This window comes from Sorex fumeus, unplaced genomic scaffold (genome assembly GCF_029834395.1).
Source record: "Sorex fumeus unplaced genomic scaffold, SorFum_2.1 ptg000054l, whole genome shotgun sequence".
NCBI lineage: Eukaryota > Metazoa > Chordata > Mammalia > Eulipotyphla > Soricidae > Sorex > Sorex fumeus.
Window position 1 is genome coordinate 49,164,989 of NW_026606111.1, and position 10,472 is coordinate 49,175,460.

Sequence of the window (10,472 nt, forward strand, 5' to 3'; positions counted from 1 at the left end):
ATCGAATACTCTCGGTAGCTTGACGGGCTCTCCGAGAGTGGCAGAGGAATCGAACTCGGGTCGGTCATGTTGGCCGCTTGTAAGGCGAACGCCCTACCGCTGTGAAGAAAAATAGATTTTATTGAACAACACTTAGAAACTTGTGAAACAGGCATAGGGTGGAATGGAATATATGTTCAAGAGAGAACACTTGTTTTACAAAGCAAGCAAGGAGTGACATACAGAAAGGAAGTACGGTATTTCTTTAAGGAAGAACACAAGATTGAGGACCAAGCCCACTCTGGTAGTTTAGGAATAAGAACTTGGAGTGGTATGAACTTAACTTGTACACTTTAGGGGAGAACCTGAGTGAAACAAATAGAAGTACGTTCAGAAGAATGATAAACTGGAGTCTATACTTTGAGTGAGGAGGGTAGAGAGTTCTTTGGGGAGATCTGGACTATGGAGAACAGTAATATTATAACATTAATGATAGTATCTTACCGTGGGATTCCAAAAAAAATCTTTAAGAGTGGCGTCAGAAATGATAACATTCTTAGGTATTTGGATTTCCTGTGGAAACTACTGGAAAGCTGAGTTTATGCTCTGGATGCCTCTGCCTGAAACAAGGTCAACAAATCATGAATGAAAAATTACAAGTTACATGCATCAAGGATTCTGATCCCAGTGGAAGGCTAGCTTTTGGGTGGACAATTTCTACTGCTGGCCTGATTTAGATTCTGATCCTGGGATACGTAACAGAAAGGAGGTAGTGACAGGTATCCTCAGAAGTGAAGCCTCTGAGACAGAATTCATTCATGCCAACTTATGGGTTATCAATGTTTGCTCATGGCTGCTACCATTATAACATGCCATTCAATGATTCTGTGGTTTCAATTTACTGTGTCAATGTAAAGATGAAGTTTCTAAATGGAAGGTAAAAATCTGAGGCCCTCAAGATGATGAATTATGGGGAGGCGGGTGGAGCTGGAGCTATAGTACAGCAGGTAGGGCATTTGCCTTGCACACGGCCTACCCAGGTTAGATTCCCAGCATCCTGTATGGTCCCCCCAAGCACCGTGAGGAGTAATTCCTGACTGCAGAGCCAGGAGTAACCCCTGTGCATCGTCAGGTGTGACCCAAAAACGCAAAAACAAAAAGATGATGCCTTACCTTTAGATATTTTGAAGTCAAGTAGAAACAGCCAGGAAGCTCACCAGAAAAGAGTTCTCCTGGGTCGAAAACATCATCACCTCTTGCGTGAGAGCATAGAGAAAATAACGTTTCCATTTTATGCCATGTTAAAGCAAGCCAGTCATGATCTTAGAAAGTTTGTCAAAGGAAAGCATGGCTATAGGAAGGATAAGATGACAACTGTATCTTAGAGGTAAAATATACAAGTGAAGAAAAGGTCAAGAAGTAGGCGGTACGATGGCGACCAGGTATACTAAGAAAAGCATTTTTTAAAAAATAAAATGCAATGAGACATCAAAAAAGACCTTTTTAAATGTTTAAGATCAGGGATATAACTCAGGGATAGAGCATTTGCCTTCCATTGTATGATGATCTGGGATTGATCCTTAGCATTGCAAACAGCATTATTTTTTAATTTTTAATTTCTTTCTTTCTTGCTTATTTGCTTGCTTGTTTTTCTTGTTTTTTTTTTTTGGATCGCACCTGGCTATGCATAGGGGTTATTTTTAATTTTAAAAAAATTATAATTTTTATTTTTTACCTGTGGTTTAAAATTAAATCTAAAATATTTTAGAGTAAATATATGTGAAGAAGAATAAAATTCACGGGAACTATTTAGTGTTCTTAACGATACAGCAGTCAGAATTTTGAGGTTAATTTTATGGGTAGTGCATAAATAATTTTTCCCCATTATGTGGGCTGTCTTTTTATGATGGTCACCATTTTTTCTAAGTTGCAGCAACGTCTTAGTTTAATGTAGTCTCATTTGTTTATCTTCATTTCCTCTTCCTTGGTCAGTGGTGTTTCATTCTAGAAGTTTCCCTTAGCTTTAATGTCATGGAGGGATCGTCCCACATTTTTCTCCATATATCTTAAGAATTCATGTATGTGCTTATAATAAAGTTGTTTTGAAATTTTTATCTTTGGAGATAGCTTGAAATTCAAGTGATAGTGGTGGCATTGGAATTATAGGTGATAGTGATGGTATGTTTGATATTCTTTTTCTTTAAAAAATTTATTATAGGTAAGGTCATATATTTAAAATGGTATTAACATTTATAGTCTTGGTATAAAGTTACCTCATAGCACCACCAGAAAGTTTCTATTACTCTTCACCCCCGTGATACTATATCAGACCCTATCCTAATAAATGCCTGTATCAGTCCTTTAGAGACCAAGTTGATGAAAATGGTACATATCTAAGTTTATGTACAAGATCCATTCTGCAAAGGTGCTACTTTGAGAATCTATCTCTAAACTGGAGCCAGTTTCAATATATCACTGTTATATATTTTTTCTTTGCTTTTGGAATTCGTAGGAAGCAAACATTCCCTCCACAGTAGAGTTCCATTCTTGTATACTTGACAAGGAAGGAACTTGACATCATGCTCCTTATAAGATAGTTCACATGAGATGTAGGAGGGGAATAAGTCTTTGAAGTATTTGTCTGGAAAAAGCGAAAACGTGAGAGTGTGAAAGGAAGAGAAAGAGAGAGAGAGAGAGAGAGAGAGACATAAAGAGAGAGAGAGAGACAGAGGGGGGATGGAAAGAAAATGTCTGCCACAGAGCCTAGAGGTAGGTTGGGGAAGTTGACAGGAGGGAAACTGGGGCCATTGGTCGTGGAAAATGGGCACTGGGAGAGGGATGGGTGTTGGATTATTGTATGACTGAAACCTGATTAGGAATAGCTTTGTATCTGTATCTCATTGGTGACTCAATTTAAAAAAATAAAAAAATAAATATATAAATAAAAACAACAAGAACAAAAAAAAATTTAAAAAGATTAGGATCAATGTTGAGGTTAAAAAATTCTTGTCATGGGAAAAGTGATTAGATATATTAAATAACCAGAGTTTATGTGAGGATGATATAGCAGCAAAGTTCTTATGTTCTTGAGGGTGAGGGTATATACTTCTCTGTTTTATCATTTATAGTAGCAGTTCATCTCTCCTTGTTTGCACACCTGAAGCAATATGACTTTTCAGTCTTTTCTCTCAAGATGTGTATTCTATTAAGTCATCTCTTGTTTCTATAACTTTTCCAGAGCTGAAGAAAACTTGTGACCACATTCAGGAGGCCCCAAGGGTACCAGCTAGAGGAAATCCAAATAAAAATACCCCACAACACATCCTGATCAAAATGACCAAAACCTTAGACAGAGACAAAATTCTGAAAGCAACAAGATCAAAGAAAGAAATCTCTTACAAAGGAGCATCCTTAAAATTTACAGCTGATTTTTCTGATGAAACCCACATGGCCCGAAAACAGTGGTGGGACATAGTGAAAAAACTCAATGAAATAAAGTTTAAATAAAAAAAAAAGAAATTAGGTATGATATTGAGGTTTTTAATACATTTGATCTGACTTTGTGCCTGGCACTATAAAGAGGTCTGAGTTCAATTTTTTTTTTTTTTTTGCCTGTTGCTGTCCAGGTTTCCCAGCACCACTTGTTGAAGAGACTTCCTTGCTCAACTTTATATTTCTTGAGCCTTTATGAAAGATTAGGTAATAATAATCTGAGGGCCAGCGTCAGGATATTTGACTATATTCCATTGATGTGAGGCCTGTCTTTATCTGAATATCATGATATTTTGATTACTACGACTTTGTAGTAGGGTTGCAAGTTGGGGAAGCTGTTCCCTTCTTCTTTTTAACAAATATTGCTTTAGCTTTTCATGGGAGTTTATTGTTGTGTATGAGTTTCAAGAGTATTTAATCTATTTCTTTGAAAAATGTTATGGCTATCCTTATAGGAAGTGCAGTAAATCTTTATAGAGCTTTGGTGTGTATTGCCATTTTGACAGTGTTAATCCTCTCAATCCATGAGCATGGGATGTGATTCCATTTCCTCATATACTCTCTTATTTCGTGAAGTAGAGTTTTTAGGGTTTTTTTTTGTATAGTTCCTTAAAATTTTATCACTTATCACTTAACTTCCCCTTAGTCGTCGATTTGCTCGAGCGGGCGCCAGTAACATCTCCATTTGTCCCTGTCGCGTGCTAGTGTAGCCCAATGGCATCTGTTCGAACCGGGAACATGAAGGGCCTCAAACCGATCGTTCATGATCTTGACGAAGAAGTCTGACCATCTGGAAGGTGGGCGGCCACGCGGTCTTTTGACATCCCCGGGAATCCAGTCAGTAACAGCTCTAGTCCAGCGGTCGTCTTTAAATCTCATTACGTGACCAGCCCATCCAATTTTCGACAACTTGGCATAAGAGACAGCGTCCCTGATTCTTGATCGGCGAAAGATGTCAGAACTCCGGATTATCTCTCTCATTTGAGTGAAACCTGATATTCCAAGCATAGCTCTTTCTATTCTTCTTTGGGAGACCTGAATACCATTCTCATCTTGTTTGCGTAGGGCCCAGGTCTCTGAGGCATATGTTAATGCAGGAAGAACAGTGGAATCAAATAGATGTGCCCGGAGCCGGAGGTTCTTCTTCCTCTTAGCTATTTCTTCGACGTTTTTGAAGGCATTCCAAGCCGCTGTCTTCCTCCTGCACAGCTCGGGTGCCAGGTCATTTGTCATGTTGACCTCTCGACTTAGGTACACATAGCGGTTGCATTCGGAGACAGTCATTCCATTGAGAGCGAATGGGGCATCAGGAACAAGGCTGTTTCGCATAAACATTGTCTTCGTAAGATTCAGCTGTAGTCCTACCTTTCCACACTCACGGTCAAAGTCGGCCAGCATTTGTGCTGCTTGGCTGATGTTTGGTGTTATTAAAATAATGTCATCAGCAAAGTGGAGGTGGTGTAGTTGCCGAGCATCTATCTTCAGTCCCATTACGTCCCATTCCAGTCGTCGCATGATGTTCTCGAGGGTGGCACTGAAGAGTTTTGGTGAAATGGTATCACCCTGCCGCACCCCTCTCTTGACATCAACGATCACTTCTTTGTAGAATGGTGAGATCCTGCTAGTGAATCTGTAATACAGCTCACGGAGGATCCTGATGTACTGGTCTTGAATGCCCTGATTGGCTAGGGCTTCAATGACCACTTCCGTCTCAACAGAATCAAAGGCCTTGTTTAAATCAATGAACATTAAACAGTGGCATCTTGAACTCCAGAGAAACCTCAATGAGCTTGGTTATCGCGTGGATATGGTCGATGGTGCTAAATCCTTTGCGGAACCCTGCTTACTCGTATGGTTGTCCTTCATCTAGTGTTCTGCCAATCCTATTTAGGATGACTCGAGTGAACAACTTGTAGATGACAGACAATAGGCAGATCGGGCGATAGTTGCCAATGTCATGGATGTCTCCCGTCTTGAACAGTAGTACGGTCCTGCTGGTTTTCCATTGAGACGGAAACTTGCATTCAGACAGGTAGCGAGTGAAGAGCCGAGCCAGTGTATTGATGAGTACTGACGGCAGGTTCTTCAGGTGTTCAGGTCTGACCTTGACTGGGCAGGGTGCTGTTGGTTTCTTTACCAACGAAATGGCGTGTCGGATTTCGGAAGGGAGAACTTTGGGAAGGACATATCCATCCTGTGTAATTTGGTATGTCGGCAAGTGGACATGGTTATCGAAGAGATTTGAGTAGAAGTCATGGTAATCTTCTCCATTGCCGTTCTGGAGGATGTGATGGATCCATCAGGACGTCGGAGGGCAGTCATCTTGGTCTTATAGTTGGCGAAGGACAGGCGGGCGTTACGAATACTTTTCCTGGCTTCTGCCGCATCTACCAGTACTTCTGCTCTTCTCTCTTTGAGGTCTTCCTTGATCGCATCTCTGCACTGCTTTGCGAGCTCGGATGTTAGCTTGCGGTTGCCTGAGGCATGCGCCAAACCATGCTGGCAAATTAGCTCAAGAGTTTTCGAAGATAGGCCATTTTTTGTGGCTATCTCTCTCTTGGCTTTCCTCACACATTCATGGAGGTGCTGAACCAGTGGTTCGTATTCCTCGTCAATGTTGTCAACAATGGCATCTTCCCATGTTGCCGCAATAGTACCAAAGTGTAGTTCCTTAACATTTTAGTTGATTCTAATATAATATACTCGATTTTCTGAGGTATTATTGTGAATGGGATTGTTTTTCTCTATCTCTTTTCTTCTCTTTCATTTGAAATATATGGGAAAGCCATGGACTACCGGATATTGATTGTGTAATATGCTACTTTAGTAAACAAATCTATTGTTCCCAGGAGCTTTTTTGTAGGTTCTTTGGGATTTTCCAAGTATAGTATCATGTTATCTCCAAATAGTAAAAGCTTGAGTTCTTCCTTTTTTATATGGATGCCCTTGATATCTTTTCTTTTTACCGAAATCCTATGGCAAGTACTTCAAGTACTATGTTGAATAGGTGTGGTGAGAGTGGGTAACTTCTTTTGTGCCTAATTGTATTCTGGGATTCTAGCTCATTGATTTCTGCTCCAAACCTTTAGTTTTCTCCCCGTTGAGAATAATGCTTGCTGTGGGTTTGTGGTAGTTTGCTTTGACTAGATTGAAGAAAGTACTTTCAACTCCCATTTTCTTGAGAGTTTTTCACCATGAATGGGTGCTGGATCTCATCAAATGCTTTATCTACATCTATCGATATGATGATATGACTTTTATCTTTATTTTATTGAGATGGTGTATTCTGTTGATTGACTAGAGAATGTTAAGCCATCCTTGCATCCCCAAGATAAACCTACTTGGTCATAGTGTGTGATATTTTGTTGAGTTTCTGGATTCTCTTTGCTGGTATTTTCTTTAGAATCTGTGTATCTGTATTCATCAAGGAAATAGGTCTGTAATTTTCATTTTTTGTGGTGTCTCTGTCTGCTTTGAGTATTAGGGTGATCTTTGCCTCATAGAAGCTATTTGGGAGCATTTCTGTTTCTTCAATTTCCTGGAAAATCTTAAAAATGTTGTCAGCAGTTCCTCTTTAAAGGATTGAAATATTTCACTATTGAATCCATCTGGGCCAAGGATTCTGTTTGGGGGGATATTTTGACCATCATTTCAATTTCCTTGGTAGTGATAGGTTCAAGTATTCCAAATCTTCTTGGTTCAGCCTTGGGAGGTAATTGGAATCCATTAATTTATCAATTTGTTAAAGATTCTCTCATTTCCTGCTGCAAAGATTCTCAAAATGATCTCTGATGATCCTATGGATTTCTGTAGTTTCTATTAGGATACCCCCCTTTGCATTTCTGATTCGATTTATTAGAATTCTTTCTGTTTCTTTGAGAGGCTTCTAGAGGTTTATTGATCTTGTTTATTTTCTCAAAGAAACAGCTTTTGCTTTTATTGGTCTTCTGGATTGTATTTTGGGTTTCTAGCTCATTGATTTCTACTATAAATTTTATTATTTCCTTGCTCCAGCCTAGTTTGCACTCCTTTTGTTGGTCATTTTCCAAAATCTTGAGCTCTAATTTATTCATGTAGGCCCTTTCTTTCTTCCTGATAAATTCTGGCAGAGGTATAATCTTTCCTCTTAACACTGCTTTTGCTGTGTCCCACAAGTTCTGGTAGCTCGCGTCCTCATTCTCATTTGTTTCTGGAACCTTTTTATTTCCTCTTTGATTTCTTCTCTAAGCCAACGGTTGTTCATTCCTTCACTTAAGTAAAATATTTCCTTGCTGAGATTTATTCTGTTTGATCTATTGAGAAGTGACAAAGTAGTGTTGAAATCTCCACCTAGTACTGTTTTGCTATCAATGTTTTTCTATAAGTCTATTAGAAGTTGTTTTTAAGTATTTTGCTGGTCTGTCATTGAGCATCTACATTGAGGAGGGTGAGTTCTTTCTGATGTAAAGATCCCATGATCATGCAGAAATGACATTCACTGTCTCTTATAACCTTTAGCCTGAAGTCCATGTGGTCTGATACTAGTATGGCTACTCCAGCTTTGTGGAGGTGTTCTTTTCTTGAATACTTGTTTTCCAGCCTTTTACTTTTAGCCCATGGTTGCTTTGATTGCTCAGATATGTTTCTTGCAGGTATCAGAATGTTGGGTTCAGTGTTCTAATTCATCTTCCTATTCTGTGCCTCTGAATTGGCACATTTAGTCCATAGACATTGAGAGAGATTGTTGTTATGGGGATTTGTGCTATCTTTATGTAGAATTTTTGTACTTGTGGGAATTGCCTTAGCTTAAAGTAGCCATGTTAGTTCTTCTTGCAACAAAAATATGGAACTCTTTACAAGTTTGCATGTCATCTCTGTGCAAGGACCATGCTCATCATTGTATCATTTCAATTTTAGTATATGTGTAACCAAACCTAGTAGGAGTTATTTTTTCTGTTCTGATTAATTTGAGTGTTGTCCTTACTTACCCTATGGCAGACAGTGGTACCTAATCAAAGAAAGTATTTCAAAGCAGCTTGATAGATTTAGAACTTTAATGTCCCAGAAAGAAAAATATGGTTTTTACCATATTATCTTTTACCATAATCAAGGCATCAGTTTTACAAAATAATTCCTTTGGAAGATGTTATATGAGTTCTGTTTAATGCACTTCCCTGAAACCTTCATTAAGACCATTAAACTAGAGCCTTTTGCTGTTCTCACCTCAGTCCCGTGTACATCTCCAGGAAAAGGTGGATGGTGTTGTCTGCACTTTGACCACCTTGAATATAAGTAGGATTTTTCTCCTGAAGGAAGAGGTGAGGATCATATTGATGATTTCATTCCACATTATTATAAGTTCAACTTGAATGGAAGTTGACACTTATGAGGCTCCTGTAAAGGACAGAATAAAGGGTCTCAGTGAAGTTTAATGGCCAACACACATTAACAACACAGATGACTCAAAGCAGCCTGTGTGCATCTTTATGTATAGTGAGTTTCATATCTAATGATAGTGATTCTCAGTCATGACACACAGGCAAAACAGACCTATAATTAAAAATCTAGTTATCTGAGCAGAGTGGGGTTTCTTAGGTGATTGAACAAGTGTGTAGTAATTTATTACTAAGCACATACGTAGTTAGAATGATGTGTACTTTTTGATCTAAAATTAATTCCAAATATGTCTAAAATGACAGTCTCCTGACCCCACACCTGGCTTTCTTCACCAGGGTCCCTTGGAGGCGGTGTGTTGAGTTTCCCTCACCGCGCCGAGCAGAGCCCCGGCACCTGAAGACCTCTGCAACCAGCCATAGGTATGCTTTATACCACTCTCCCCAAGCTTGAAGGAGCCTCATGCATGAACGAATATGACAGAGGAACCCAGGTGTGCGCAACCGGGGGATGAGATATCCAAGGCTGCTCAGATCAAGACTGGGCCCCCTCCAACCAGATCCCCCATCTCCTAGTAGCTAAGTGTTACAACCATGAACTGCCCCTGGAGCCATGTAATCCCATCAATGGCCAAGATACAGAGACTGGATTTTGTTGATAAGACAACAATTATTGTCCAGTTCTCACTCTGAGAGAACCTGGTAGGCATTTGTGAGTGTCTTGCCCTTGTGTTTACCAGTCATTTACACTTCTTTCAATACATTTTATATATGATCATGGTTTATGCTTATTTTTAATATTGAAGTTTAATAGCTAAATACTGATTTTTTTCACAGCACTAATTTATTAAGAACATTCATCCTTGGCCTATATTAATTGCCAGTATTTGTTAGTTTTGCTTGTTTTTTGATTACTTAAATTGGTTTTGGTCCTTTTCTTTCAGGTTGAAAAATTTTGACACAAATGAGTATATGTTTTTATTTATCTTCTACAGTTTTAAACTGAGAACAACTGTTTGTTTTGTACAAATAAGATACCTGTGCATTTACTATTTCTTCTCATTTTATTTACATTTTCACACATCTCGATTCATCTACAACTTAACCTAGTAAGTGTTGTCATATTGAAAGAAACCACCAATTTTTTCAATCATAGCACTGTAGCACTGTCCTCCCGTGGTTCATCCATTTGCTCGAGCGGGAACCAGTAACATCTTACAACAAATTGTGAGACTTGTTGTCACTAGCTATGGCCTATCGAATACGTCATGGGTAGCTTGCCAGGCTCTTGCTATGTGGACGAGATATTCTGGGTAGCTTGCCGGGCAGAGGAATCGGAATCAGGGTTGGTCTCCCACAAGGCAAATGCCCAACCCGATGTGCTGTATACGTTATCTAAAATATACTAGTAATAACAAATGTTGTTTCTTTAACAGTGCAATATAAACAATTATTTAGTAATTTTCTTGATTTGTTAATGAAATAGCTAAGCTCTTGAGCATCATGGGAGTATTTTTCTAACACAAGAGTCTGACGAAGGTGAAACTGTTATAACCGTCTTGTAGAATTCCATCTCCCTAGCCTGCTTCATTCTACCCCACTCTCTATCCAATCCGATCTTCTTCTGGG

At 39.1% G+C, this 10,472-nt stretch overlaps 1 pseudogene; it reads right to left on the reverse strand.

Annotated features, from left to right (window-relative positions):
* Positions 1–8,287: 8,287 nt before the first annotated feature.
* Positions 8,288–8,384, reverse strand: LOC130033715 (uncharacterized; annotated as a pseudogene).
* Between the last annotated feature and the right edge of the window lie 2,088 nt (positions 8,385–10,472).